At 47.1% G+C, this 25,453-nt stretch overlaps 1 protein-coding gene across 1 annotated transcript in view; it reads left to right on the top strand.

Annotated features, from left to right (window-relative positions):
• The first annotated feature begins 1,348 nt into the window (after positions 1 to 1,348).
• Positions 1,349 to 25,453, top strand: part of LOC121329269 (ERBB receptor feedback inhibitor 1-like) — a 35,889-nt gene continuing 11,784 nt past the window's right edge. Inside the window, exon 1 of the mRNA XM_041274799.1 lies at positions 1,349 to 1,591. The gene's annotated coding sequence lies outside the window, so the exon portion shown is untranslated. The remainder of the gene's footprint in view (positions 1,592 to 25,453) is intronic.

Below are 25,453 nucleotides of genomic sequence, written 5' to 3'. Positions count from 1 at the left end.
GAGAAATGGAAACCACAATTATGATTACATGTGTTGCAAACCCACACACAACAGCATCAGCAAGCATTTCCCAACCAGCTCAGCTATGACAAGCTGTGAACTGTGGAAGCTAGCCTCGGTTTAAAATCCACTTTCTTACCCCTTGTGAGCTTTATTAACATTGTTAATGGTGTCGCTTTTATTGTGCTGAGAATCTTTCAGATTTCATTTTTATTTTTGCATGTTAATCCAGGATTGCAGAATACAGCACAGCAGATAACCTGCTGCATCCTGGTCCCTCTGCTGGAAGAGACAAGCTAATATCTTCAACATGAATAAAAGGGGGCTTGTGATAGTGTTGCTTGTTCCAAGAAGATAGTGCTGGAGGTACTGGAGCATGCATGTGTTCCCGAGGCTACTCTGAACATGTAACTCGTTCATCTGTGTCCTTCTCTCAGCTTGCGTAACTGAACGACAGGCCAGCGCACAAACACACACGCACACAGAGCACAGGACTCTGTGTTCTCTGCATCTCTCAATATTTGCTGTGTCCACAGTCCACAGGAAACAAACACATTTGGCAACACTGTATTACTTTAACTGGGAGAGAAACGTCTGGTCATTCACACTGACAGAGGCACCGAGCTGACACTGCAGGGTAGGTTTGTGTGACATAAAAAATCTATCCAGTATCTACTGACACACACACACACACACACACACACACACTAACACTGACACACACACACACACACACACACACACACTCACACACACACACTGACACACACACACACTGACACACACACACACACACACACACACACACACACACACACACTGACACACACACACACACACACACACACACACACACACACACACACACACACACACACACACTGATACACACACACACAGACACGCACTCAGGCACACACACACTGACACACACACACTGATACACACACAAAGACACGGACTCAGTCACACACATACACTGACACCCACAGAGACACGCAGTCAGACACAGACACTAATACACACACATACAGAGACACACACACACACACACACACACACACACACAGACACACACACAGAGACACAACTTTTCAGCTTTTACCTTATTCAGAAAACCTTGTGATGTTCTTAATCTTGCTGTTGTTTTTGTTATCTGTCTATCTCTATATATATCACAACATGAGTCTACCTGGCTATTTCCACCTTGCTATCTGAAGAGGGCAAAATCTGAAACATTGTAGCTAATTATTCAAGTTTTATCACTTATTATTCTTCTGCATTATATATATCTATATTTATTATATATAATTGTAAACTGCAGTTCTGCCTCCTCTCTAACTCTCAGCAGTGACGCTTGGACAGAACCCCGTATTTTTCGGCATGTCAAGCAATACCACAGTTCCCAAAGTGGGAGAACAGGGGGGAGTAATCCCGACTGGAAAGGAGAAGCAGTGCTGTGTGTGAGCGCCGAGGGACACAGAGGGACGCAGAGGGACGCAGAGGGACGCAGTTCAGACGAAGGCGTTGCTGTCTCTCATTTTTAAGGAGGATGACTCCCACGTTGCAGAGCCAGTGTTTGCTCTGTCAGGTACGTCGTCACCACCTGGTGTTCAAGGAGACAACATTTTTGCATCTAATTATCGTTTTGTACTTCGGAAGGAATGAAAATAATCTCCTAGCTGTGCAAAGAGAAAGGGCAGGCGCCTGTCTGCTTTACGGATGGTATTATATCAATTCAAACTGGAATCTCCTTTAATCTGGATTGCAAAAAGTATTGCTGTGCGTGTGTGCAGCTGAATACCGCAGACATTAAGAAAGCCTTTAATTGAGCCGTGTGTGTGTGTGTGTGTGTGTGTGTGTGTGTGTGTGTGTGTGAGCGCAGAGCAGAGGGAGGCTGCAAAGGGTACAAGAGCCTCCTTTTGTCCTCCTTCTCTCCTCGTGCATCAGGGATCTCTCTGCGGTGTATTGGCTGATGCCATCCTGTGTGAAACGGGGCGCCTCACAGCTGCAGCAGGAGTGGGCTCAGCAGGGTGGTGAGGCTGAGTGCCCGGCGATGAAGGGGTTAAGACTTTTTCCCAGCTTCTCTTTCATCGAGGAAGCCCGAGCTGCAGCCGCAGAGCTGCACCCCGACGGGGAAGTTATTCGGAGCAGCTTTAGCCTGGAGCTGTGAATGTGGGCGTATGCAATGTCATAATCCGACTGAAAAAATAACATGGTGTGTATTGTATTGAGGACCATGTACTGCATTGCATTGTATTGTAGCGCAATGCAATGTACTCTGCTGTGTTGTTTTAGACTCTCTGTCTGAGTCACGCTCTCTCTGGTAGCCAGTCCACAGCTTGCCAAGCTTGGGGACAGGTGAGGTCGTCACAGTCAAACCCCTCGACTGATGAGCAGAGGGACCCCCTTCTTCCACTTTCAACACCCCCCCCCCGACCTGCCCTCGCATGCACGACAGTAGCGCTTATCTGGTTCTAATTACACGACGACTCCTCCCAGTAAACAAGGGAATGCCTGGATCCCTGGAAGTCTCTTGACTAGCTGTCAAAACAGGGGCAGTGGGAATATTGGGTTATTCAGTTGAAAAGTTTGCTGCTGGTATGTTAACAGCATTTTAGTCACACTGCCCGAGACAGTGACATTGACAGAAGTCATTTCAGGAGAAACATGACTCACATTCTGGTGCATTCATAGAAACGCAGTTAATCCAGTTTGGCTACATACACCCTATTCTGAATAGAGTGCAAAAGCAAAGGAACAATTCCACAGAGGAATACAATCAGCTGTCTCAGGCTAGCAGGTCACGGTGCGCCCCAGCCCCTTCCTGCAACTGTTTCATCTGAGCGTTGTGTCTTTCGTCTGTGCCTTCCAAACAGGGCTGCAGCATGTCCATAATTAAATTTTAAAAAAAGGAAGTCGTGATCCTTCGAGAACACTCTCTGCCCTGAAATAAAACTGATAAGTGCTCGCTAGAACCAGCGGCGTCAGCAGATAGGAATGAGAACCTGATCCTATTTAAAAGAGAGCCCGGCCACACTGCCTCTCCCCCACAAACAGCTCACTTCCTGAAAGACAGAGAGAGAGAGAGGGGGGCTGAGTCACAGACACACACCCTCCTTCCCTCTCCGTCTGTACCTGTCTCTCTCTCTGTCTCTCTCTCTCTCTCTCTCTCTCTCTCTCTCTCTCTCTCTCTCTCTCTCTCTCTCTCTCTCTCTTCTGCTTCCACATTCTTCTGCTCTCGCTCTCCCTGTAGCTCTCAAACTTTTCCTCTTCCTGGCTATCTCTCTATCAGTGTCTTTTTGTTCCTCATCGTGACTGAAGCTGAAATATGAGGAGTAGGTGGAGTAGAGAGGGAGAGAAGCTGAGAGGGAGAGGAGAGAGAGAGAGAGAAGGGAGAGAGAGAGAGAGGGAGAAGGAGAGAGAGAGAGGGAGGGAGAGGGAGGAGGAGGGAGAGGGAGATAGGAGAGGGAGAGGGAGAGGGAGAGGAGAGAGAGGGAGGGAGAGGGAGAATAGAGGGAGAGGGAGAAGGAGGGAGAGGGAGAAGGAGGGAGAGGGAGAAGAAGAGAGGGAGAGAGGGAGAAGGAGAAGGAGGGAGAGAGGGAGGCGGGGGTGGTGCAGTGTAGTGGTGCTGGGGGCGCTGGTTCACTCTTGTGGTATGTGCACAATGACTCAGACTGGTATCCAGTTCATTCGTTCGCTGTGTTCACTGAGGCCAGCTCTCCGCTCTTGAGAGGAAACGGAGGTTGTTTAATTGGAGCTGGCAGGCAGAGGGATTCTGAGCCAAGCGGGAGCCAGACACCCGTCTGCATTAGAGAACAACTTCCTTGGGAAAGTGTGACTCAGCGTGAGCCCCGCAGCTCTCAAGAGCTGATGAAATCGCTCCCCAGTCTCCTCTCAAGGGCTTATGACAGCAACACACTCAGCATGCCTCACAACGCGGGGGCTTTGCCCTTCCCAAAACCAGGGCTGCTTTCCAGAAAAGGGACTATCTATTCCAAAGAGGGTTTGGATGGAGGTTTGGTTGCTTAAGCAATTCAGAAGAGGGTTTGGAACCTGGGGTGGAAGGGGCAGTTTTGTCTGCCCCAGCTGCAGGGTTACCATGTGACTCCATGTTCAGTAGGACAGTTTGGGAAAGCCTTTTCACCTCGCAGCCCAATGCATTCTGCTGTGAAAGGTACCTGAGGTAAAACGTATCAGAGTGCATTGTGATGCTGGTGCATGGAGTGGCAAGGTAAGCCTGCCCCAGGGGGTTCTGCAGTGCTTCCAGGCAGTCCCATGGTCTCTGCTGCAAGGGAAAGCTGCTCACGTTGAGCTCAGCCCAGCAGGCACGCTTTGGAAACTCCACACAGCAGTCAGCTGGGGAAAGTAACTAACCAATTACAGCGCAGCTCATCTGATCACCCACCTATCAGGGGAGGGGGCACTTCTGTGTCCTGGAGCGGCTACATTTAAAAAAGAAAGGGCTTGCCCTGGGAGTGTGCCTCCTTCATGCACACACACAAAGAAAACAAGAGCACACTCTTAAAGACACAGAGCTGCAGAAAACAAGAGCACGCTCTTACACAGAGCTGCAGGAAACAAGAGCACGCTCTTACACAGAGCTACAGGAAACAAGAGCACACTCTTACACAGAGCTACAGGAAACAAGAGCACACTCTTACACAGAGCTGCAGAAAACAAGAGCACACTCTTACACAGAGCTACAGGAAACAAGAGTACACTCTTACACAGAGCTGCAGAAAACAAGAGCACACTCTTACACAGAGCTACAGGAAACAAGAGCACACTCTTACACAGAGCTACAGGAAACAAGAGCATAACACAGAGCTACAGGAAACAAGAGCACACTCTTACACAGAGCTGCAGAAAACAAGAGCACACTCTTACACAGAGCTGCAGAAAACAAGAGCACACTCTTACACAGAGCTGCAGGAAACAAGAGCACACTCTTACACAGACCTGCAGAAAACAAGAGCACACTCTTACACAGAGCTGCAGAAAACAAGAGCACACTCTTACACAGAGCTGCAGAAAACAAGAGCACACTCTTACACAGAGCTGCAGGAAACAAGAGCACACTCTTACACAGAGCTACAGGAAACAAGAGCACACTCTTACACAGAGCTGAAAACAAGAGCACAACACAGAGCTGCAGAAAACAAGAGCACACTCTTACACAGAGCTGCAGGAAACAAGAGCACACTCTTACACAGAGCTACAGGAAACAAGAGCACACTCTTACACAGAGCTACAGAAAACAAGAGCACACTCTTACACAGAGCTGCAGAAAACAAGAGCACACTCTTACACAGAGCTGCAGAAAACAAGAGCACACTCTTACACAGAGCTACAGAAAACAAGAGCACACTCTTACACAGAGCTACAGGAAACAAGAGCACACTCTTACACAGAGCTACAGAAAACAAGAGCACACTCTTACACAGAGCTACAGGAAACAAGAGCACACTCTTACACAGAGCTACAGAAAACAAGAGCACACTCTTACACAGAGCTGCAGAAAACAAGAGCACACTCTTACACAGAGCTGCAGAAAACAAGAGCACACTCTTACACAGAGCTACAGAAAACAAGAGCACACTCTTACACAGAGCTGAAAACAAGAGCACGCTCTTACACAGAGCTTCCACATAGAATCGCCCCCCTTTGTCTGATTTTTGTTGCTGGTGCTGAAGGTGGCTCTTCTTCATAACTTCGAATCTGCATGTTTGAAATGTTCTGAACCACACACACACACACACACACACACACACTGCACACACACACACACACACACACACACACACACACACACACACACACACACACACACACACACACACACACCACACACACTCACTCACTTGCTCAGTCTTCCTGTGGAAGTGTCTGGTTCAGAATAGCCGCTTGCTGCTTATCTGCTTCTGGTTTGTGTTTGTAAACTCCGCTCAGGACGACACGCCCTCCACAATGTCTTGTCAGTCTGGTTTGAAACCGGTTTAGAAGGATTGTGAAGGCTGCTGCTTGCTGAACACACGCACACACAGGCATACAGACGCACATACACACACATGCACACACACAAACACACACACACACACACACACACACACGGACATGCAGACATTCAGACAAGGATGTAGGTTAAAAAAATCATAATAATTAGCAGTCCAGGCCAGTGTTTGTGTTATCCCATTAACTAGACATGAAAACTCCACAAGAGCGATTACTCTAGAATATTATTATTATTATTATTATTATTATTATTATTATTATTATTATTATTATTATTATTAATATCATCATAATCAAGGATTATATATTGAATATCTAAATAAACAGAAATATATCTAAAGTATATACTGTATTGGGAATATAGTCAATGGCTTTTCTTTAAACAGAAATATATATATATGTTTTTCTGTTTTTTCATAAGGGGTTGTGTGTGATAACACACTGAAGGGCTGGTCCTGGGACAGGAATAGGCTCGTTCCTGGAGACGGAGGCGTCGGCCCAGCCTTCTACTGTAGCTGCTAAGGGAGGTTCTCCTGGCTTGTCACTGACAGCAGAGATTAGAGACGGGCCAGTTAGATACACACAGGCCAAAGTGTGGATGTGAATGCATACAGTTAACCCTGCGTGAGTGTATAAGAGGAGCCTCTCGCGAGGGCTCAGTTAACCCTGCCTCTCAGTGTGTAAGAGGAGCCTCTCGCGAGGGCTCAGTTAACCCTGCCTCTCAGTGTGTAAGAGGAGCCTCTCGCGAGGGCTCAGTTAACCCTGCCTCTCAGTGTGTAAGAGGAGTCTCTCGCGAGGGCTCAGTTAACCCTGCCTCTCAGTGTGTAAGAGGAGTCTCTCGCGAGGGCTCGGTTAACCCTGCCTCTCAGTGTGTAAGAGGAGCCTCTCGCGAGGGCTCAGTTAACCCTGCCTCTCAGTGTGTAAGAGGAGCCTCTCGCGAGGGCTCAGTTAACCCTGCCTCTCAGTGTGTAAGAGGAGCCTCTCGCGAGGGCTCAGTTAACCCTGCCTCTCAGTGTGTAACAGGAGCCTCTCGCGAGGGCTCAGTTAACCCTGCCATCAAACTACCAGTTGCTGATTTTGAAAGCGTGGGAAGAAGAGAGAGAGAGACACTTTCAAAGTGAGTGATAGTGTCTGCTTCTATAGAGAAGTGTGCAATAGGTGAAGTATTGTATCATATATTCTGTTCTGTCATGCTTCCTGTTGGAACTGTTTGAGTGCGCAGGTTGGGTCTCTTCCCAGTAACTGTAGTGTTATCTGCTGCACACTGCCCGAGCAATGCTACCTTCCCCTGGTACAGTGGAACAGTACACAACGATAAGGGCGTCCCAAAGTGACGCAAACCTGCAATAAAGAGCTTTCTGCTTCCTCATTGCTGCACTGGAGCGATCACAGTGATGACAAGAACCGAACCTGCCTTCTGATAAAAAAGACGGGTGCGAATGAATATACCGATGGGTTCAAAGAGGGACCTGCATGCATTTTAATCAGCGGTTTCAAATTCACAAAGTAAGCAACAGTGAATCGTTTTTTTTTTTTTTTTTTAATGCCGTTCCAACGTCAAGCCAAGCAACGGGGAAATCAGGCAGAGCTCGACCATTGACGTGAATGTGCATACCAGCGAGTGAGTGACACAGAGCCTTTGTGTTCCTCGTGCAATAATTATCCATGCAGTCGCTGTCATCACAGGACTGCAGGTGGGATGGGGCTGGGTCACACTGGCGGCTGGCATCGATTGTTGTCTTACCTGCTGGTTTGCTGGCTGGCTTTGATCGCCAGTGCGGCGCTGTGCCAAAAGCTCCAGGGCTCAGACACACCATGCACCACCACTCACAACGTGGCACAGCCAGCTAGATTCTCAACGCAGTTTAATCAGAATCGGCATGTGGGCAATTTTTTTTTTTCCCCCTGAAAGAAAATAAAACGCGATTACAATTTCTCGAAAAAGAAGCTAGAGCGTTATTATCAGGTTCTGTCACCTGGCACGCCACGCTCGCTAGGGTCAGGGTTCACGTCTCGTTATTCTGGGTTCGAATTGGTTTGTAATTTCGCTGTGCACTACTTCATCAGCAAGGTTGTGAACTGCAGCTGCTCATTATTTCTACTGTGACCTGCCCCCCCCCCCCGCAGTCATGAGGCTGCAGTCCGCCCGGACACTCTCGCAGCGGGGGGCTAGACTCCATGCAACCAGAGTCCTAATGAGCCACTCATTGCGACAGTCTTCATTGTGTGAAGTTAAACCAGGGAAGTATGTAAAAGCCAGCTATTAAGTTATCAAAGTTATTATATATATATATATAGCTGTCAGAAAATGAGATCCCACAGGGCTCTGAAGTAGAGAGCTTTCTATACTGTGCTGGAGAGGAAACCAGTGCCATTGCAGCTCTGTGCTGGAGTCCCGTACAGCACTATGGAGCAGAGGAACCAGCTTCCACCTCTGTATTGTAAACCTCAGCAGGTCTGGGATAGACTGTCCAGCGCAGCCTCGTACCGACAGACTGACTGGTGCCACTGCAGGTGTAAACCTATCAGAATGCCCTAATGACTGCCTGCTGTATATTTAACTAAAGCCACACATCAGTTTGCTCAGCTCTCCTCTGGCTCCACAGGGTTATCTTCGAGACAGAGAACAAACAGAATTTGCACGGGAGCCTGTGTTCACACAAACACACACACACACAGGTATTCATTTCCAAAGCATTCAGGGTGGGGCCAGTTTATTGAGTAGATCTGTGCACGTGCTCACAGCCACCCTGCAATAAGGCCTACAGCAGTTAGTTCGTTAGTGGGATGAAATAGAAGCAGATACTTCTCAGAATGTAAAAGAAGGATGACAGCAGGTTGCCAAACTATAGGAGCGTCAGTATCCCATCATTGGTATGACGAGGTATGGATAAGCGGACTGCTGCATTGGGACATGCAAACGGCCTCAGCCAACTTGAACAATTACCTAAAAGCTAAAGGCAAGCAGTGAGCAAAAAAATACAAACCAGAACCAGAAATGCTACCGAATTCGAGGCAGCAGCATCTGCTGTAGAGACAATCTTTTTTTTTTTTTTTTTTTTTTTTTTTTGATTATCAGTGCTGATGATTTTTAAACCCTTGCCTCGAAAGCTGTGGCAAATGTCTGATCCCGAAGTTAATCAGAAACCCCACGGTCCGCCCACGCGCCCTGGAGCTGGGAACGATCCCAGGAGAGAGTGTCCCTGGCCATGCAGTCCTGCATGCAGTGACGGAGAGTAAAGAGAATGAAACTGTGATGCAGTTTACAACCCCCCCCCCCATCTATCTGTGCTGTCAGCAGCGGAAAGAGAGGAAAGAGCTCACTTCAGAACTGGACTGGTGTGTTGGTCCAGTAAACAATAGCAAATCATTTTCTGTTCATTTTCATGAACTGACTCCACTGCTCACAGTAAGGCTGCAATTCTATCTCAGCTTCCTGGTGACATAGTCATTGATTTGTCAAAGTCACCAGAAACCTGAGAGAGCATTACTGGTCTGCTTTTTCCTGTGCAGTTTTGGGGTCTGTGTGATTTGTGACATAACAGCCAGAAATTGTAGAGCAAGCAGTGTTTATTTTTAACAAAAACAACACGTGCTGTGCTTGATTCCACTTTGCTGTGCTTTTGCAATGAGAAACGTTTATAAGGCGATGTGTGCATTTAGCGAGAGGGGAAAGAGAGGGATGCAGTGCAGTGATCCTGATCCAGGGTCTGTAGTACTGATCTGGTCCACAGTGCTAGCAGTGTGCAGTGCAGGTTCACTTCCCTGGGGTGTGCTGTTAGAATGCGACCCTAGCGCTGGATCATTTACCATGGTTTGCTTTGCCATTGCTGTGCCGCTACAGCGTCACCCGAGAGCACAGTGTGAGGGTTTCCACCTCGCTTCTCCCTCCGAGATTAAAAGACATGTCCTGCCTGGAAACTGTGTGTAAAACATTTCAGCATCCAGCCCGGCCAGCGGGCGGTTTGCTGTGTCGTATTTGAAGCAGTGTGCACAGGTTCACTCCCTGGGGTGTGCTTTTGAATGCGACAGTGCTGGATCATTGCTGAGTCAAACAGCGTCACCCGAGCTGTGTGAGGGTTTCCACTGAGCTTCTCCCTCCGAGATTAAAAGCTATGTCCTGCCTGGAAACTGTGTGTAAAACATTTCAGCATCCAGCCCGGCCAGCTGGTGTCAGAATAGACCACTCGATTTATCCACAGAGTAGGGATAGCTCATTAGCTCATGACGCTTGGGCGTGCTATAAAAAGGACAATTTGTTTCCTTTTTCGAATGGCATTGTGAAAGCCCTCCTGGGCTGGGTGATGTCATCAGTCATGGCAGAGCCAGCAACAGCCCCCCCCCCCCCCCCACTGCCCTGTGGAGTGAATGGGGGTTCAGGAGAGACGCCCACTCACTCAACGCAGCTCGGGCTCCCATTGTCCAGGCATCTCGGGGTGTCAGCCCAACCGTGTCCATCAGCCCAACCCACTCACCCCAAACACAAGCAAGAATGACAGCTCTGAACCGGAGCCCGGAGCCCAGAGCCTTGCTAGCCACATTTTCAATTCAACGACTCACATTATACAGTAAATACAGGAGTAAACCTGTACTTAGGGTCGTGTTAATTGCTGTGGGAAAAGACTATTGATGCGATTTCCAGAGTTTTAAACACTTGTTACTATGTGATACAGTAGCATATGCAACTTCCACCATATTTATAGTGCTTTATCATGCTGGTAAAATCATATATACAGCTTTCACTATGAAGGGAATGAGGGAGAGAGAAAAGGGGGAAGACCAAGAAAGAAAGGAAGAATGTAACAGGGAGAGAGCAAAAAGAGACCAGGAGGGAGTTTGAATGAGAAATGAGAGCGATAGAAAAGCAACATGAAGGGCTGTGCAGACTGTGTTTTCGTGGCAGACAGCAGGTGATAAATCGCCCTGGGTTTTGAAAGCGCCAATTCTAAATGCTCGCCCCGAATACCCCAGGCAGTGTGGTGTGCAGCCCGCTCCACGAAGGCTCCTCTATTGCCTGGGAACACAAGCTTTCCAGACTCAGCAGCTTTCCATTCTCTGCAGGAGAAAGAGGTATTAATCCAGGCTCCCCCGCGGCTTTCTCCAGACCTCCCGAGAGATTAGCACAGCAGCACTGTCCACAGGAAGCCCCAGGCCGGCAGTAAAAGAAAGTAAAAAGACTTGGCCAGGGGTGAATGCATGAATGAAAACCTCTCTGCTCAGCGCTTGACCTGTAAGGACCTTCCACTTCCTGCTTGAGAAAGCAAACGGTGAATAATAGGCGTCCTTCACACTCGCCTGTCAACCCGTGAAGTCAAAAGAACTTCTTTCATAGGAACGGCTTTTTATTGGTGGCGCCTTGTTGTTTGAAGGATCTGCTTGAACGGTAGTGTATATATCACCATAGCGTGGCTACTGACCTCACTGCTGTTACACAAAGCCCCAGGGCTACCGTAAGGGACTGAGGTTTTGTGCTCCAGTAATTATCCTTTAGGTATTTAATACTGACGGTTATACAAACAGTGTGCATTTGAAACAGGTTTGCTGTTGCCAGGTTTTTGTTTTTTTTGTTTTTCCCTTGTTGCTATAAGCGGCTGACACAGTGAAACTGAACTCATGGAGACTGCAGTGAAGTTTCATTCTCCTTCATTTCCTGAAAGATAAATACAGAATCTTTGTTCTTTTGTGTTTTATAGCGTGAATTCCTGTGTAATTGAGGTCGGAGCTAGATATTTAAATAGTGAGTTTTCAGTTTCTCGGTTACTTCTTCATTGTATATAGATATAGATATATGTTGACTCTCTACACGGCTGAAGGCCTTTTGTCTAAAACGAACTGAAATCAAATAGATTTGTTTATTTAAAGCCGCAGCTCCACCTCCTTTCACAGTGCTGCTCCGGTGTTTGCAATGCGGAGACTCGGATATCTTCCACTGGGTTATCTGTGGGGGGTGATTCCGCAGCTCAGGGGCAGACAGGACGCTGTCTCTCCCGGAGTGTGTCCGGCTGAGAGCAGCACAGCTCAGCAGAGCAGCAAGTGGACAAGGAAACGAAGCACGTGGTACATGTAAGAACACAACTGTAAAAGGGTTAGGGTTAGAGTCAAGGTCAGGGTTATATCATGCAAAACGCATTGCAGCTATGCATCGCGACATTGCAAGTAAGCAACTTCTGTGTACATTCCCAGTAAACCCGAGACACTTTGTGTCACTGTTAGCTCACACCTTTGTGATGCCGGTGGGATGTCAGAATGACCGTTCTTCTACTGGAGCTGCCCCTGAGCTAGCCTGGCCCCTCTGTGCTGTAACTGTGTTGCCTGGACACTGAAACTCGCTTCGTATATGAGTGGCGCTGCTGTGGATTTTGATGAGTGACTCATCTGTGTGTGCGTGTGCGAGAATCCTCTCAATCAGAAAGCTGTGCTTGTTTTCTTAACCAGGACTAACAGGCTTTGCACTGCAGTGATCGCTGAGTGCGTGGACGTCACCGTTCTTGAAGACAGATTGTTTCTAAAGCCCAGCGTGCCGGGGAAGCTGCGTGTTGGGACACACGACGCCGCCCTGCGTGCAAAGCTATCTCTTCAAAGGAGGAGGGCTGGTGCTTGGTAGCGGCCCGTATTCGTAAGGCATGAGTGAGGTGAGAAATGCACTGTGTCTTTTGTGTGGCTCTGTCTGGTTCACAACAGCTTAGCTCCTGCATGAGATCAGTCCAGGCCTTCGCCTCCCCTGTGTTTCCATGGGGTCAGACGCCTGTCAGAGTTCACCAAGGTGAACCACAGCTGCAGTTATTATTAGTCAGTTTGCATCCCTAGGTGCCAGGGAGTATTGCAGACTATACTGATAAAACTCAGGGCAGATCCTGGCCTCATGATTGGTGCAACACCCCCGCCAGGCTCCACCCCGACTTTAATGACAAAGGGAATGCCTGGCTGTTCTGTGCATGATGGGAACCTGTGGGACAAGTTACTAGGAGGTGAAGCGCGTGTCACCTTTGTCACCTGGGGCCCACTCCCACTGTGGAACATTCTTATACTAGAAATGAATTGTTGTTTTAAGAGCTGTCATGAAACTATGCAAAATGAGATGCCCTACACATGCAATGAAACACGCTACAAGCGTAACGAGACGCCATTGGATTCACTAATAAACATATATTTTTAATTATAAAAATCATTCAGAATCGTGCCATACATTGTAAAGAATAGCATGGTATGGAAACGCATATTAATAAACAAGACAAGCCAGGGTAAACTATGGGAAACGTAGAGTATAACAACGCTCCTCCCTCTCCTGATCATTTTACTGGGAAGCGTGGGAAGAGCAGAGAAGGGCTCCCTGTACGGTCTCGTTTATTACATTGTTATTCCAGCACTGTGGAGTAGTTCTGTTTACCCATTGCAATTATGCTTTTCTTGTTATCAGGTGAGCTGCTGATAAGAGGTGGCACTGCAGCAGCGAGGCGAGAACAGGTCTGAGTCAGAATCCCAGAGACTCTTTTATTACTGTAGAAATGATAGGGCTGGCTTGGGCAGCAGCAATAAAGGTGATGTCATGATGCAGAGCCAGGGAACTAAGCTCTGCGCTAAGCCTTCGTGACTCACGCCCCAGGCAGAGGTGTGCGTGCGTGTGGCTGACAGCCGTCAACATTGTAGGTTCAAACTCCCCTGCGCTCTAACAGAATGGGCGAGGAAAGCAAACGCAAGGAAGGCGGTCCCACTTCACTGTCTTTGTGTGAGCACTGATACACGCAAGCCAGGGCAGCCCAGTGTTTCCCTGCATGCCGAACACCTTTATCACACCCATGCATGCTCTTCACGCCAGTCACGTTTCAGCAGAGACGTGACTCAGTATGTCATGTGCTACTGGTGACAAAAAAAAAAACGCCACTCTCAGTACAGTGTGCCCGTTCCATCCATAGCTTTCAACACTATCACAAAACAAGCAAGTACAAAGAACAAAGTTTCAACGGGAAGACTTTGAAACGTTAGCGTAGGATTGTGTTCACCAAGTTTTTTTTTTTTAAATTATTTCCACACATGACCTGGGAAAACCCGCAAGTCAGTGGGAAGGTGTGCTTAATGCAATCTAAGCGACCAGGGTTCTGTGAACTCTGGTCTGGATTCTGCTCAAGGCTCTGCTGTTCTAAAACGGAAGGGTCTTGAAAGATTCCACTAAAGGGGGCTGGATTCTAAGAGGGATTGATATTCCAGCCATTTCAACATTTTCTCATCGCTTGTGCCTTGAAAGTCACACGAGCAGCTCTATCAGGTGTGACGTGCTCTCTCACCCAAGGCTGGGTTTGTTTGGTGTCCCTTCGTGGGCATGTTGCAGTTACAATACAGCTTCACAATGCAGATATCACACCTAGACTTCCAAACCTAATAGAAACTGTGAATCACCGTTACTGAAGCTTAAAGAAGCTGAAAACAAGCAGGCATGCGTTGGAGGGTGTAATCAGTTTGCTTGTGAGTTTTGCTGTTTATTGATCCCGGATTTGGGGAAGTTGTACAGCTTAGATATGATGTAACTGTTTGCTAGTGTGACATACAGTAACCAGCAGGACGCATTGTTTTCTTTGGAAAGGTGACGCAGTGTTTGTATTGCATTCTGTATGTAGGCTGCTTATCAGTTACGGGACACATTCTGTCTTTGCATTCACAATACGTACAGTTGAGCATGGAAATTATAGAATAAAGCTGGGCTCTATAACAGCAGAACTGTACAGTTTTATATCTCGCAAATGAGAGAACTGCAGTGTTTTAGGAAAAGAGTTTCTGTGAACACCCTAATCCCGTCTTTTCACTTTGTTTTATTCTCTAGACTTATTAAGTAACCTTCCATCTATCCTTCCCTCCCTCCCTCATTCCCTCCATCCGTTCTCTTTTGTATTTGGAATCCGGAGATCATCATAACAAACGCCTTCTAATCCCTTCGCCTCAGTGCCAGCTTCAGCGCCGTCCTGTCTTTGCATCCTGTGACTCACAGATGAATAAGAGTCCTGCTCAGAGCACCCTGACAAGAAGCACACGCACACACAAACACACACACACACACACAGCACTCACACACACACACACACACACACACACACACACACACAGCACACACACACACACACACACACACACACACACACTGACACACACACACACACAGAACTGGCACACACACACACACAGCACACACACACACACACACACACACACACACACACACACACACACACACACACACACACACACACACACACACACACACACACACACACACACACACACACACACACACACACACACACACACAGAACTGGCACAGACACAGCACTAGCACACACACACACACACACACACAGCACTGACACACACACACACACACACATAGCACACACACACACACACACACACACACACAGAACACACACACACACACACACACACACACACACACACACAATCATTATCTATAGAGTTACTGTTGCAAGCTCCACAACACCCTTCATTTTAATTAGTGTGTGGATGACAGACATTGACAGAAATGAGTTTCCTCACCAAACCCTATTGCATTCCACTGAGAGTGCTCCACACTGCACCAGTTAATCATTGGGTGTATGGTTCATTTCAAACATATTGGGACACCAGATCAGAGTCTGGCCAAACCAGGATGAGAAACAGCTTAAAGACCATTGCAAGCACGTTACTGAGGGATAAAAACATACTCCCACCCGCCCCAGCCCACTGTGGCAATAAAGCACGCTCACCCTGGCAAGCTGCCACACAGCCATGCTTTTGTATCTGCAGGTAGCTCCTGTTGTTGTTGGGAGCTGCCCCTCTAAACACACATGAGATAACAGGGCTGTGTTCAGAACAGAAAGTTCCATCCTGTGCAGAGCCTGGGTGATGTAAACAGAGTCCTGGACAGCAGGCTGCTCACCTGCTCAGAGCTCAGCACACAAACAACACAGTCTGTCAGGTGACCCAGCAGCTGCCCCTGCTTTATCACACTGCGGCTTCAGCAGCAGCTCCATAAAACCCTTTACTGCGGTGCACCATGGCAGAGGCATAACAAAGTGCACAGTAAAAACAGACACTGTACTGCACAGCGCAGCGGGGTTAGGGTGAAAATAATCCTATTTCTCATTTTTGTACACTGCTGTTATACCAATCTGGATCCTGAAACCAAAGTGCAAGCACGGTTCTGACGCTGGCACTGCACCGATTAGGAATGGTGCTCCCTACCCCCCTAGCCCGTCCCGGGTCAACACGATGACGTCATAACGCCTGTCCCCCCCCCCCGGAGTCGTGGATTTATCACACGCCTTTACTTGTTTTAGCAAATAATAAAGCAGCTGTGATATTCCTCCATTCAACACATGCCTACACAGGTTCCTCTCCGTGCCAGACACACGGCTTCACACGCGACATGGACTACAGCATAAGCATTGTTATGCTTTTTTGCTGTTGTTTTTTTTTTTTTGTTTTGCTCAGCTCAGCTTTTATTGCCAAGGAAGGCAGGAGAGAGCTTGTCTTGACTGAAAACAATGAAACTCGCGTGTGCCGCATGAAGGGACAGATAAAGGTCTTATATACAGTCAAAGCTGCAGAACACCTTGTGCCAGCCGAGTTCCAGGTAGATCTGAATCATTGCATCGATTGCTAAAGTACAGTGCACGCATTTTAATGCCGCTAGTTGCATCCTTCATACTCTTGCTTATTGTAGGATGGAAATGTGTACGGTGCTTTCTGCATAAACACAGCTGTCTCTGTTTTGAACTTTGCATTTGTGAAGACAAGCCTGTATTTGCATGCCTTCCGAACGTCTTGCCATTCAGCTGCAGAGCCAGCTTTGCAGTCGAGGGGCAAGCGAGGGTCATACACCAGTACTGTTAACTCATCAGCCCCAAGGAGGAGATTCATTACAAGTGCATGAACCAGTGTGACCAGATGAGAACCAGCCCCCTCTCCCTGACCATGTGAAACCCCAGCGCTGGAGCCAGCAGCAGGGAGATGGTGCAGCCCTAGCAAGGGTTAAGCTACAGTGCTAATGTTCTAATTGTTCTGGGCTGGCTGCCAAGCACACACAAGCTAGCGTGCAATGTGTTTTGCAAGGCATTGTGTTTTCCCATTGCTTACTCTTGGCTCCCCTCCCCCTTCTTTATTTAACTAACACTAGATTCACTTCAATAGGGAAAATGTATTAAACAGACCTGCCCATAACCTCCTTTTTGACAGAGCGGTCTTGTCTGTGATGAGCTAAGCAAGCTGCAACAGTAACATGTCACTCACCTGCAAAGCCTGCAAAGCCTGCACCCCCTTGATTGTGTGCAGGGTTAGGGTTGGGATAGGGCTTTAAAGACACAGGAAATAAGTGATGCCCATTGCAAAGCATTTGAAGAGTGGGAAGCGTTCCTGGCGCAAAGGGGTTAAATGCACAATACCAGGATGCCAGCCGCGCACTGAAAAGCGCTTTGTTCCCTTTCTTTAATTACTGGAAACGGAGTCGTCATCATTATCATTGACATTCCACATGGAAGAGAACCCAAATGCATTTAAATGAAGGGCATTTGCATGCATCACAGCTAAGACTGATACCGTCGAATCAGTGAGATAATCGAAGAGGCTTTGATGGTTTCAGGGAGGGGCGATTAGCTGCGTGTGTAAAATGGTTTTATTTTCATTTTGTTTTCATTCAAAGCGCGTTGTTATAATGTCTGGTACCAGCGTCACGCTTGATCCACATGGCAGCCCAGCAGAGGTGTCTCGTAAAAGCACAAGGGAGACTCTGTGCTGCTGTGCAGGTTTGAAAAGGGAAAACGTTCAGATCACACTAAATATTTGCCATGATTCACAAACACTACAGTTATTTAATGCAAAAAAAAAAAAGGTTTGTGTTTTTGAAAAGTTGCTGAAGAAGTTTCTTGAACATTTGGTTTCGGAGACTTTGCCACAGTGTTTTCAGGGTGATTATGCACTTGGTATGCATTTAGCGTGCTATACAACCTTGTTTTTTTTAGCATGCTTGTGGCTTTACCACGCTCTGGACCTGCTTGCCTGCACTTTGCAGTGCTCTTACCATGACATATCACAGCTCTAAAAACTGGCGTTAATGTCCTGTGAGCAGGGTAGATTGCTCTGCCCACCTCTGCACTGTGGAGGGTGCTGACAGGATTAAGGCTCAGGCAGACAGGATGAGCAGACAGGCAGGCAGGCAGGCAGGGCAGGCAGGCAGGGCAGGGGGTGTGCTGATGCTTTGAGCGGCACTGCCAGTTTTACAGGTCTGTCTGGAACTCAAAGGCAGGATGTGGAGGCTTGCCTTGCAATCATCATTTCTGCTCCCTACGCTGGCTCTAAATGAAGAGTCACTTCTGCTCCTACACCACGGAGACCTATCCCTTCTAAAAACACTGCGTTGTACATTGCACAGGAAGAGCTGAGCAAAACAGCCAAGCAGAGTGAATATACGGTCAAGCACACTGGGGTGGGGGAAGCGTGGCCAAGTGCAAAATGGCCGTGGGGGGGGGGGGGGGGGGGGGGGGGGGGGGGGGGTGTTATATGCGTCATCGGCTTGCACTGCATTTATTTAATGATGTTTTGTGCAGTGTTCCACAAATTTAAATCAGGATTGTTCTGTGTTCGCGAATGCTTTTTTGGAGATGCCTTCGCAAACGCATTTCAAAGTATTGTAGATAACGATCGCAGTGCATGGTAAAAGCATTCCTCAACTCCTCATGGAAGGAGGCACTAGGGGTAATGATTTTTGCTAGGTCTGTATATACAGTGTAATTGCCAAAGCAGTTACTGTAATGATGTGTGCTTGAGACAGACAGGCAGGCTAAGTTAAATCAAATAAAGTCCGCCTACGCTGTAAATAAATTGCTAAAGTGGATGACGGCTAGGCAAAATACATTCGACCATGTGCTCCCCCTCCACTGTGCTAACGAGGAGCGCAGACTCTTCCCTATTAAGGGCAGACTCCCCTGAAGAGTCCTGAAGCTCAGGATCTGAGTCATTTTGTTTCTGCCACTGTTTGGACAGGAGCTGAGCAAAAAAAAAAAAAAATAGACTTGATGCTGCCGTCCACTGAGGTCTGCAGAATGATAAGTGGATGGATAAGCGGTAGTTTTTTGCAGAAGCCAAAACACGACAATAATTCCTGTTGTGTTTAAAGACGTCCGATGAGCACAGACGCATTCAGGCTGTGTGTGGGGGGTTCTTCATTGTTTCTATGGCTCTTTAAGGATTCTCTGCTCCTCAGTATCACTCTCTTTCAGTCAAAAAAGTTGGAGAGTTTTGAAACACTGCACCCCTAGTTGAGTTAGCAAGACTGACACATCGCTCATTTATTATTATTTGTTTATTTACTTTATCCAAGGCAACTTACAGAGACCAGGGTGTGTGAACTGTGCATCAGCTGCACCCCAAAGACGCAGCACAAGGAGGTTCAGTGACTTGCTCAGGGTCTCACACAGCAAATCAGTGGCAGAGCCAGGATTTGAACCAGGGACCTCGTGATTACAAGCCCCTTTTCTTTACCACAGGACCACAACTCCACACACACTAAGTTGCTGCTTAAGAGGCCTTGTATAATTTCATGTCGCTTGTTTTCTAGTTTTGCTTTGAAACATTGTTTTCGAAATCTCTGGCTGGAGTCGGCTGGCCTCACGAGGACGCGGGCCATCGCTCTCCAGCGCTCTTTTGCCCTCTCCTTATCTTTGACATTGGACCCTTACGTAGGACTCAAAACAACCACAACTAATGCAGCGAAGTTTTAATAGGTGCAGCATGGAAACGAAAATCTAATAAAAAGATTGACATAGCGGTAATAGTCTGTGCTGTTCACTGTGAGCTAATTAGACATGGTTCACTTCACCAGAACATGGTTTAAAGCACTTTACACAAAGGTCACCTCTAAAGCTGAGGGAACAACACGTTCTCCATTTTCTGTAAACTGCATTATTTATCTCCTGAGTCAACAGGAGCTGGTTCGGGTTCGCTTTGCTTTGTTTTCATTCTTCTTCTCTTTACTTTGAAAGAGTAGCCAGAGTTTTAATTACAGTCCGGACATCTGAAATCTTTATCAGCCACAAGGTAGGCAGTTGGGAGCTCTCGCTGGGTCCCTGAACAGACTGTTTCAGAGCGAGGCAGGATCAGCCAGCCACCCCCCCCAGGTGCTCCCCTGTCATTCTCAATTATATTGATTATTACTTTAACAAAAACAAGCTATGTCTCCTGTGAGGTCCCACAGAAGCAGAGCTAAACCTGAGATTGTCATTGACTTCACAGCAGGAGAGGGAGCTCGAAATGTCTCGTCTCTCTAAATTAAAGCTGAACTCCCTCACAAAAGACCCATGGCTGTGCTGTCTGTTTTTTTTTAAAAAAGCTTTTATTTAAATGAATTATCATAAGAAAACAGCATAGATTTCTTCACAGCATAGAAATCAAGATAAGGCATTCAGGCACCCTTCCAGTCCTTCTGTATGTCTGTGTGTGTATATATATATATATATATATATATATATATATATATATATATATATATATATATATATATAATATATATAAATAAACTAAATTTCCGTCTAGCTGTACAGTATATCTTGTAAGTTATGCTAAAGCTCTGCCATACATGGAGGCCAACATGTCTTTCTTGTATATGACTAATCCACGAAACTGGCTCAGCATGTATCCACTGTCTTTTGCTTGTGTAATCGACACACAGGCAAATGGACAATGCTCCCCTCTTTTTCACACCCTTCGATTTTTGCATCAGAAACATTGCTTGTTCAATGACGCAACGTCCCTGTCATGCATTCGCGTATCGCACACTCATGTCTGGGGAGTCATTCTCGGCAGTCTCTCTCTCGGCAGTGTCTTTCTCTCGCCAGTGTCTCTCTCTCGGCAGCCTCTCTCTCGGCAGTCTCTCTCTCTCGGGAGCCTCTCTCTCTCGGCAGTGTCTCTCTCTCGGCAGCTTCTCTCTCTCAGCAGTCTCTCTCTCTCTCGGCAGTCTCTCTCTCTCTGCAGTCTCTCTCTCTCTGCAGTCTCTCTCTCTCAGCAGCTTCTCTCTCTCTCGGCAGTCTCTCTCTCGGCAATCTCTCTCTCGGCAGCTTCTCTCTCTCTGCAGTCTCTCTCTCTCAGCAGTCTCTCTCAGCAGTCTCTCTCTCAGCAGTCTCTCTCTCTCTGCAGTCTCTCTCAGCAGTCTCTCTCTCTCAGCAGTCTCTCTCTCAGCAATCTCTCTCTCTCTCTGCAGTCTCTCTCACTCAGCAGCCTCTCACTCAGCAGCCTCTCTCTCAGCAGTCTCTCTCTCTCAGCAGTCTCTCTCTCTCGGCAGTCTCTCTCTCTCAGCAGTCTCTCTCTCAGCAGTCTCTCTCTCTCGGCAGTCTCTCTCTCTCACGGCAGTCTCTCTCTCTCAGCAGTCTCTCTCTCTCAGCAGTCTCTCTCAGCAGTCTCTCTCTCTCAGCAGTCTCTCTCTCTCTCTCTCAGTCTCTCTCTCTCAGCAGTCTCTCTCTCTCAGCAGTCTCTCTCTCTCGGCAGTCTCTCTCTCTCGGCAGTCTCTCTCTCTCAGCAGCCTCTCTCTCAGCAGTCTCTCTCGGCAGTCTCTCTCTCTCAGCAGTCTCTCTCTCAGCAGTCTCTCTCTCTTGGCAGTCTCTCTCTCTCTCTGCATGCACCCACCTCCTATGAAGATCAGGAATCTTTTCAAGAGCCCCCACTATAAACCTGACAGCTGGCTTTTATCAAAAAAGCTTCATCCTTCAATGCAGGGCCCCCTCACACAGGGACAGATACAAAACCCTCTCTTCTAGTCTTCATATGGGAGATGCATGGCAGCCTCATAAGGGAATGCCATTTTTCCCCATATAAAGCAATGGAAAAAAGTCAATGAAAAATGTACTTCTTTTTAAAATATTTGATGCATGAAAGTTAACATACAGCCTAGTGAAGGACCTTTTCAAACTTCAATAAATTCAAGCTGTTTTAAATCTATAGTTGCACAGACAGTGAAGTGTTAATACACTGGGGGGGTGTTTACGCTTGAAGGAATCCATGCAAAAAAAAAAAGAAGGAAATGAATGATTCATGTTTTTTTGGGTGAGGATAAGAATCAGGGATAATTACTCCAGGTGTGCTGTAATCTTGTAATATTTGGGTTTCTAAGTTTTTTTTAGCTGTAGCCTGGGGTCACTCAATACTTTTATGAAACCGTAACATAACACAGTCCAACTGCCAGCTTTACAGATCACAGCAACACAACATCAGGCGCCTCTAATGACTGTGTATTTACATAGTAGTTACTGAATCCAGGTGTGCTGACACATCGTTACAATGTTACTGCATGGTTACAGTGTGCTTAATGTGGAAATCTTCTTGCACGACGTGAGTCAGGGTTAGAGACGGGGTTGTATCGTGCAGAAAGATGCGTTTGGTTTGAATTCAAAATAAGAAGCTGCCTTTATTTTATTTTATTTTTTTCAATGAAACAGAATCACAGTCTCAATCAAGTTCCAGGAGAAAAAACCTACAGTGAACCTGTTTCACAAATCAACACTTTCCCAAGAGTTTCACTGAACGGTTCCAAAAAGGGACATCAAAAATAAACAGTGACAACGCGGAGCCCTGCATGTAGAGAACATGGCACAGGAGATCGCATTGCAGCCCATGCACTTAGCATTTTTACAATGGAACAGAAAGCGGTAAACAGTTGGCTTAGTTTAGCGCTTCAGGGAAATGTTCATGTAATAACACTCTAGTAAAGGGGGGGGGTGCCTCCCCCCAGGGTTCCAACTGCTGTGAGGGGCTGGGACAGGAAATGGCTTGACCCGACCCGACCCCTCCTCCCTCAGGATCTCAGCCCACCTCCGCACCCACAGGTCAGTCACTCGGAGCTGAAGAGACCGTTCAGCCAAGCTTGCTGTGCAGAGGATAGCTGTGCTTTGAGATCAGTTTCCATCGGCCCGTGGTAATGATCTAGATGAAGGAAGTAGATTCCTTGTTACGTGCCGTGCTAACCTGTAAAGGGAAATGATGGTATTTCCTCTTTGAGGAGTGGAAGATCCCTCTTGTGCTGGGAGTTCCTCAGACTCTCAGAAAACATTGCTAAGGGAAGTTCTGGCTTACTGCTCAGCAGGTTTGCCAGCCTGCGGACGTCAGGAAGTTCTGCAAGTATCTGTGCTGGCGAGACCTGTGCTGCACCTGCTGCTTATCTGGAGGCGATATCTCTGGCTGTCATTGTCACCAAGCAGTCCGGGGTGTCTCGCCTGGGAGATCCCATTCACTGTCGCTGGGTGGGGTGGCTGTTGTGCTCAGTGACTGCCTCATGCTCTCTTTTAGAGGCTCACACAGCACTGCTGGGGACCTTGTTTTTAACAAAGTCCTCTTCTTTGCAAGCCGTGGCAGCAGCACTAACATGCAGCACCGTTAAGATGAACTGCATTGACCCCGGGATCTCAGAAACACTGCAGTGCTGCTACTGAGTCAGTGCTGTCATGAAACCCATTTTATACAGCATCTCTGCACTGTACAGCGTGAATGAGTGATTAAGCCAATGCCGTTTTGGCTGAAGTGCCAAGGGAGTGCTTTGATATTCACTGGAATAGGTTTCTTTTGATTTCTGGTTTCCTGTGTAATCCCTTTGTCCTTGTTCTCTAGAGAAGTATAATTGCATCAATGAGGGAAACAATCCAGGCTGCTGCCAGCCCCTAACAGCCCCCCCGCTTTGCTGCTCTTGCCTCCCCCACTGTATCGAGTCACAGTACCTGACTGTCTTTACAAGGAGTTCCTGTCTCTGACGCGTCACGGGGGGGCGGGGTCAAACAGAGGCTTCCTGACCTGTTGTCTTTTCATCATAGAACAAACTTGTCTTGGTCAACATTTTAAAGTTATTAAGATAAATACATTTCACAGCTACAACAAACACTATGTGACGTGACTGTGCCTGGAACACACACACACACACACACACACACACACACACACACACACACACACACACACACAGACACACACACACACACACACACACACACACACACACACACACACACACACACACACACACACACACACACACACACACACACACAGCACACACACACACACACACACACACACACACACACACACACAGCAGACACACACACACACACACACACACACACACACACACACACACACACACACACTCACACACACACACACACAGCACACACACACACACACACACACACACACACACACACACACACACACACTCATACACACACACTCACACAGCACACACACACACATACACACACACATACAGACATATATACACAGACACAAAAACACACAGACATAGAGACACACACACACTCATACACAGACATACAGACATACAAACACACACACACACACACACACACACACACACACACACACACACACACACACACACATAAACAATCCCTAGTCAGCTCCCAGTACAAATCCTGCAGCTGGAATGTGAAACATGTGTCTACAATTATTTCTAGGATTAGGAAAAGCCTCTGGTGACACAGCGTGCCGTCCAAAGCCAGAAGGCCAAAGTCTGCAACGAATCCAACCAGCCTGAAAAAGAATGAAAAGGGACATTTTGTTCCCGGCTCGTAACATTAGATGTTTGAACTTGTCAAGTCAGGTTTAGCAAGGTGTAGAAAAGTGGCAACTTTGTTACCTGATAATGCAACTGTGAAACATTTCAAGAATTCCAATTAGAAAGTACAAAATGTTTTGTTTTTTTTAATCACCTGGTTCAGCATGTTTTCAACAAACAGTGAAACCCTAAAGAGACTCTGAGTGTTTTTCACAGACGTTAAATTCTCAGGTCCTTTGAAATCTAATTCTCAATCAGCAGTTTGTTTCAGAAAGGAGAAAATGCACCCAGTTACGAAATTAAAGACACCCAGACAAGCCACGCGAGAGATTTGTCGTTTAGGGAGCTTGGATGTAGTGTTACATTGCTTCGTGTTAGTCTTAGAATCAGAATTGAAAATGGGTGTTTGCTGAGTTTCGAGTAAACACGATGGAGTTTAATATCAACGTTGCTGAAGATATTATAATTGAGTGTTTGAAGTTACAAATGTTAAACATCCCTCATCAATGTTTGCCATTTTCACAATGCTTTCCCCATGTTATACTGTGCTATGCATTTCCCATAGTTACCCTGGATTGCCATGTTTAATATAGTTACCATACCTGTATTCTTTGTGCTGTTTAGCTGTGCTTTACCATGCTTGCACTGTGCTGTGCTTCTGCTATGGGCAGCTTCTATAAGGGAGAGGGTAGTGTCTTGCTATGAGATTTGTTACAGGGTTACTGCACTTCCCATCCAGTCCTTGTTCCGTCGTTTAGAGGGGCTGAACAGCAAGGTGGTGACAAGTGTGCTGCAGCCGTCCCTGTGGAAGCAGAGTGGAGGGGTCATAGTCCCCTGTCA

This window comes from Polyodon spathula, chromosome 16 (genome assembly GCF_017654505.1).
Source record: "Polyodon spathula isolate WHYD16114869_AA chromosome 16, ASM1765450v1, whole genome shotgun sequence".
NCBI lineage: Eukaryota > Metazoa > Chordata > Actinopteri > Acipenseriformes > Polyodontidae > Polyodon > Polyodon spathula.
The sequence above is the reverse complement of the archived record's forward strand: the minus strand, read 5'-3'. Positions and strand labels throughout refer to the sequence as shown.